Below are 7190 nucleotides of genomic sequence, written 5' to 3'. Positions count from 1 at the left end.
GTAATATTTGGCTTGTTTTCTTTTTATTAGATCCTTGACGTTTTCATAGGATCTTGCAAAACTCTGAACCCACACACAGGGCAAAACCGCAGTTGTACTTGCTGTTCATCTGTTCTATTCATTCCAGTCAGGGACAGGATCGGGTCACAAGGAGACTCTTCTGTACAAATCCTCAGACATTCAACTGTCCCTGTTTCCCACGGCTCATTTGGTCATCTTGGGTAAACAAACAGCCTTAATGAACGGCCTCCATTTGATGTTTGCAGAAGGAACAGTGTTCCAAACAGTAAGAGCAGATTCCAGCAAGCTGGGGTGGCTTTCATCCCATCTTCAATGTGTCAGCAGCAGCTTCTCACAGCCAGCAACCACACAGAGACTGACACCACCCTTAGGAAATGGTCAGTGGGAACACAGAGTGTTTTAGAGTTTGCCATTTCATACATGAATTTTTGCCAATAGGGGACAGAGAATACCACTGTGCAGATGTTGTCATCTGTCTCATCCACCTCCATAGAACCTGAGTCATGGGAGCAAACGTCAGCTTCACAGAGGAGCATACTCTCCTCGCCAAGGCAAGCCCACACATCTGGGTCATCAGTCCTGTGAGGTTAGAGGATAGAAGCATATACCAGAAAGACAAAGCCTCCAGCCCGGTCCCATCACAGCAGCACGCTGTCTGTGCCACGGCTGGTACCAGAAAGCCCTTGAGGATACAGAAGGGCCTGACGCTTAGGGTCAGACATTTCTTGTCTCTGCCACGTCTCAACTGTGGAATGTGAGAAAGCTTACTGGATCCTTTCCACCATTTCTTTACCTCTAAAGTGGAGAGAGTACACTTACTTCTAAGGGTTGATATAGGTTTTAGAAGGGCTTTTTTTTTTTTTAATAAAGAACCGATTCTACAGTAGACAAACAAACTTTTCCTTTTCTGTTCTATGTATCACATTCCTTTGAATACCTCCAATGAATCCTAGCCAAGAAATTGTGAACTTAGATGAGGGGTGGAATGGGGAGATGGGGGAGCGTGGATTTCAGTCCACACTTGGCCATTCACTGTCTGTGTGACTTTGGGATAGTTACTTACATCCTCTGAGCCTCTTCATCTAAAATAGGGAAATGTTGCCAGTCTCTAACATACACTAAGGGTTAAATGAACACAGAGGAGTCTTAATCAATCACACACACACACACACACACACACACACACACACACACACACCATCCTTATCATCCCCTGGCCATTGTGATCTTTTAACAGTAGATGCTGAATCGATTCTAACTGAATCTCAGATGGTCCACAGGTAACCCAAGAAAGAGATGGGGACTCTTTCACTAGAGTAGAGGCTCCTCCTTTCCAGGACATTTCCAGGGACATTCATATATTCAAAATCCACTTTCCCTGTTAAAAACAAAAACAAAACCTCTCAGTGGAGCCGGTCTGGGTCATTCCCAGTGAGTTGCTTTCTGTGTGACTCACTCTCGTTCCTCATCTTCATGTTCCTGGGAGGCATCTGTGAGGTGATGTTGTGCCAACTCTGTTTTTCAGGGGGAAAAATGGTGTTGAAGGAAGAAAAATACCTCTTTTCCATTTGTAACTCTTTTTCTTGGACCAAGCTCCACACTGGAAAGGTAGCCCAGGCACAGGATGACAGAGGCAAGAGTGAGCAGAGGGTCTGAAGGGGGCACTACCTGCTTGGGATCTGTGGCCTGACAGGCACTGTGAGAGCCCACGGGAAGGCACCATGGTCTGTGTGACCTCTGCATGGGACAGTGGGACAACGGTACCCATGTCAGCTCAGAGAGCTCAATAAGAGCACACGCAGGGCCTGCCGCTTAACAAGCTTCTCAAGCAATAGTTTTCCACATTAAGGGTTTGAGACGTGGTGCTGTAGTTCATAGTGAGGGGTTTGGGGGCCATGATATTGAGTTTTCACGCTTGATCCACTATTCATTTGCTGCATAACCTTAGAAAATGGACTTATGCCTTCTAAACCTCAGTGTCCTCCTCTGAATAGACAGGGCAACCAAACCACTCTCCCCAGCAGGTTTTGATAATTTAGAGCACGTGTATATAGAAGTGTTTTATGATATATTAGCAGCTATGTGAGAATAAGATATTTTCTTTCTTTCCACGGTATGTATTTTTTTCCAAGTAGCCTGTGGTCAAGGTCCACCTTTTGACCTAAGAGCAGGAGAAGCCACCTCACTGAGTCCATTCACATTGCATGACAAAGGCCACATCCCCTTTTGGTGTAGACAGTCTCCTTGTCTCCCTAGGTCTCCCAGGGACTAAGCCAATGCAGTTTCCCTATATCAGTAAGCTAAGCCATCCATAAAACTCCTGGGATAGCTGCCAGAGGAACCGTGGCCTGTTAAGAGGAACTCTTTGAGCAAAGAGGAACACTTTGGGAATACATGGATCTGCTTTTGAATTCTGGCCCTGCCATTCCTTTGCCACGATGTTGGGTATATCAGCTCAGTTTTCTGAGCCTTGGTTTCTTCATCCACATCATAGAGAGGGAAGAGAGACTGGGCCGGGTGGTGGTGAGGATGCTGCTGTAAGACAGCATGTGGAAACTCTAGGCCAGCGTCTGTCACACATGCTCACTAAATGACACTAGCATCAGAAAGTCCTGTTACAGTTAATAAGGGTTATGAGAACACCCATTACATATGCATACTAAGCAAGCATTTCAAGCCTAGAAGCTTGTAGAAATAACCAGCCATTGACACATACGTATCATTATTTATGATTATTGTTTATTCTATATGTTTTATTACATATCATCTTACTAAGAGATTCTTCTTGCAACAGAAAGAGTGTATTCTGCTCTTTGAAAGTTAAGCCTCGTCTCTGCTCTCAGAGTCTAGATTGTATCAAGTTTTAGGGTATGGGGGGTGGAGAAGAAAAGTTTTTCAGAGCAGAATCAATTTTGAATGTGATTAGATCAGAGAGGACTGATCTCTCCATGTAAGAAAAAAATGCCAGGAGTGTGTGGTGGGACAATGGAAGATGGCACAGCAGAGAGCCCCACTTCTCAAGCAGTTAGGGACAACCTGACTCTAGGACAGAGCCAGGCTGTAGTCTCTGATCCCAAGTCACATCGATACTGGGTTTACATTCGTCCAGCAGCTGGTGTGTTGTTGTGACGTCTTCGAGCAGAAAATGTCAGGCTTCAGTGTGAGGTGGCCACCTAGAGAGCGTCTCAGATATACAGACAGGTACTGGCTCAGAGAATCCATGTCAGCATCTCCCAGAATCTGTACATTTATCTATTTCTGGTGCAAGTGGGGAAAACTTTGCTACTCAGTAAAGTCACAAATTCTATGTGGTCATAGCAAAGGCATAGCAGCATTTAGACTTGAACTCATAGCTTTCTACAGTGCCACAGCTCAACGACTTCCCTGGAACACAATTCTCCTGACCCCAAATCTTTCTAGTTTTCCATCATATTAAAAGATTCTGGGTAAATGGATGATGGATGGATGTATGGATGGATGGATGGATGGATGGATGGATGGATGGATGGGATTGGTGGGTGGATGGGTAGGTGTGAGAGTGGGTGGATGAATAGATGAATGGATGGTTGGGTGGGTGGATGGATAAATTGGATAAATGGATGGATGGATGGAGGATATATGGATGGATGGATTAGTAGATGGGTGAATGAGTGGGTGAATGGATGGGTGAATGAATGGATGAGTGGGAGGATAGATGGGTGGGTGTATGGATGGATGGATGCTCCATATACAGGGTCATAGGTTATGTAAGAGAGGCTATGAATCTGAAACTGTCTCTACTTACTGTTGCTATGGATCCTGGGAAGGGGCTGAGCTTCAGTTGATCCTGGGATTCTTTACTTCCTGTCAGCAAAACTGTGAGGATGGGAGAAGTCCCAGCTTTACAGTCCAGCTTCCATGGAGCTACCTGCCACCCAGCCTTCCCCACCATGGTGAACTCTGTCCTCCCTTAAATTCCTTCTTGTCAAGAGTTTGGTCTCTGCAACAAGAAGAAGTTGTTATTAATATAGAGTTACTAAGTTACTAATACAGAGGCCAAGGGACAGGCTTGGCTACTAATATAAGATGCATAGTTTCTAATTCATGCCTGTAATCCCAGTACTGAGGAGCTGGGAGTGGGAGATCGTGAGGATAAGATTAGCTTAGGCTGGACGGCAAGTTTCAGTCCAGCCTGAGCAACATAAAGCCCTGATTATTTTATGTTTATTTTTTTAAAAGTGATGTGTGGAGGCTGTGAAATAGCTCAAGCGGTTAAAGGCTCCTGTGGCCAAGCCAAATGACCTGAGTTCAGCCCAAGGGATGACACAGTAGAAGGAAGATCAACTCCTACAACTTGTCCTCTGACCACATGCATGTGTGGCATGCATGCTGTGTACAATTACATGTGTGCATGTGTGAATGTGCGGGCACGCATGTACACACACACATACATATACACACAAATGTAAATTTTAAAAAAATGTTAAAGGGCTAGTTAGGCTGAAGGAATTGCCGGGATCCGTTCCCCTCTGAAACTATCCTCAGGCCATTCCATGGACTCTGCCCCTCTGGCCTTCAAACCTTGTTTGTGTCCTAGCTTCTGTTAAAAGAAGCTTATGAGCTCATTTATTCTTGCTCTGTTGTTTCAGAAGTACTTCACACAACTAACTTGCTGTGTGTGCTAGAAAGGAAACAGTAAAACGCACGGTTAAGAATGTGGTTAATGCCTATTGGGGAGGCAAGCTCTCTGGAGGTCATATTTCCCATAATTCATTGCCTTAGACTGTTTCCCATGGCCTTCAGAGGAGCTCTGCAGCAGGTTGCCTACCTTGTCCTTTTCCCACTCTGCCACACAGAGTTGGAGATTAGGTAGGAAGTGAGGAGGGAGAATTGAGGTGCTGGGGGGACCCCACCTGCTGACCCTCCAAGGTAAGAATGGTCCAATCTTCCCCTCTCTGTAAGACTTCTCTCAGTGCAACCCAAGTTTTACAGAGACGGCCCAGTTGTAGCTTCTACAACTCGAGATGACCTAGAACTAGCAGATCCTGCTGTGTTGCTATTTTTCTCATTCTTAAAGATTTATTTATTTATTTTATATATATGAATACACCACCATTGCTCTCTTCAGACACACCAGAAGAGGGCATCAGATCCCATTACAGATGGTTGTGAGCCACCATGTGGTTGCTGGGAATTGAACTCAGGACCTCTGGAAGAGCAGACAGTGCTCTTAACCACTGAGCCATCTCTCCAGCCCCCTATTTTTCTCATTCTTAAGGTAAATGTACATTGTCTGAATTCTATTCTTTTTTGGAGAGACTGGAGAGATTGAGGGTTTTTTTCTGAAGTTCTTTCAGCAAATCCAACTAAACTCGACTTTCTTCCAGTCACACAGACCCAGAAGCAGGGCAGTATTACTCCCTATAGTTCCAAGAGGTGACTGTTGTTTGACCCTTGTGTGTTTGTTATTCAGGGTCCCCAAGAAAAATAGAACCAACAGGAGATGATAGACAGACAGACAGACAGAAGATGGATGGACGGATAGATGGAGGGATGGAGGGAGGGATGGATGGATGGATGGATGGATTGATGGATGGATGGAGAGATAGGCAGATAAATGATAAATAATAGATGATAGATAGATAGATAGATAGATAGATAGATAGATAGATAGATGATAGATAGATAGATAGATGATAGATAGATGGATAGATAGATAGATGATAGATAGATAGATGATAGATAGATAGATAGATAGATAGATAGATAGATAGATAGATAGATATGATAAGTAGGTGGGTAGGTAGATACATACATACATACATACATACATACATCACAGACTTATAGGAAGTTGGCTTATAATCATGTTATGACACTGCCAAGTCCACTGCCATCATGCACAGGAATTCCTTGTCTCTCTTAGAAAGGTCACATTTGGTTCTATTCACACTATCAATTGACTGGAATATGGTGTAGGGCAATATTGACTTCACTTAGCTTACAGATTCTCAACTGAAAGCACCTTCGCAGAATAATATGTGACCAGTTATGTGGATTCCAACCAAGGTAATACACAAATTAGCCAGCTCACTGGAGAAATCTGAGGAGGCATGCCGGGCAGTGGTGGCGCATGCCTTTAATCCCAGCACTTGGGAGGCAGAGGCAGGCAGATTTCTGAGTTTGAGAGTTTGAGGCTAGCCTGGTCTACAGAGTGAGTACCAGGACAGCCAGGGCTACACAGAGAAACCCTGTCTCAAAAAAAAAAAAAAAAAAAAGAAAGAAAGAAAGAAAGAAAGAAAGAAAGAAAGAAAGAAAGAAAGAAAGAAAGAAAGAAGTCTGAGGAGGCTCATGCTCCTGCCTGCCCTGGTTATACCCTGGTGAGTTACCAGTCCTCCGCCTCAAGAGCCCAGATGTCACATAGTTGATGTGAACCCAGAAAGTCATCAAGAAGCTGAGAAGTATCATTAAAACGGGGTTCTCTACAGCCAAGCTCAGGACCTGGCCTGTAAGCCTCATGTGACTCCTGTTCTGGGAGCTTCAAGCTGAGGGAGATGGGGCCTGTGGTGTCGTTAAAGTACATTCTGACTGCTCTGGTATTCAGGTTTCTCAGGTTGCAACTTGATGGCTTCTACCTTCAAGAGATTCCTGTGTGATGACCTGATCTCTTACCCTGTAATACACAAATCTCTGAACAGAAGAGGTAGACTCCCAAACAGACATGCAATAATCTTTTACTTTGAGAAAGAAATCGAAGGGGCTGGAACAATGACTAAGAAAGCATGTGGTGCTCTTGCAGGGGACCGGGGTTTGTTTCCTGGCACTCACATGGTGGCTCACAACTGCCTGCAGCTCTAGTTCTGAGGGATATGACACCTTTTTCTAGCTTCCAGGAGCACCAGACATACACATGATATACCTACATACACAAGGGGAAACACTCATGTATTTATAATGAATAAATAGACCTTTTTTTGAGAAGGAAAAGGAAGCCACATATGATGGTACACGCTTGTAATCCCAGCACTCAAGAGAAAGAGGCAGAAGGAGCAGGATTTCAAAGCCAGACTTGGCTACATGGTAAGTTCCAGATTGGCCTGGGCTACATAAGACCCTGTCTCAAAAGGAAGAAAGCAAGGAAGAAAGGAAGGAAGGAAGGAAGGAAGGAAGGAAGGAAGGAAGGAAGGAAG

The sequence above is a fragment of the Grammomys surdaster genome, unplaced genomic scaffold (assembly GCF_004785775.1).
Source record: "Grammomys surdaster isolate TR1022 unplaced genomic scaffold, NIH_TR_1.0 210, whole genome shotgun sequence".
NCBI classification, from domain to species: domain Eukaryota; kingdom Metazoa; phylum Chordata; class Mammalia; order Rodentia; family Muridae; genus Grammomys; species Grammomys surdaster.
This window is presented reverse-complemented; position numbering follows the sequence as displayed.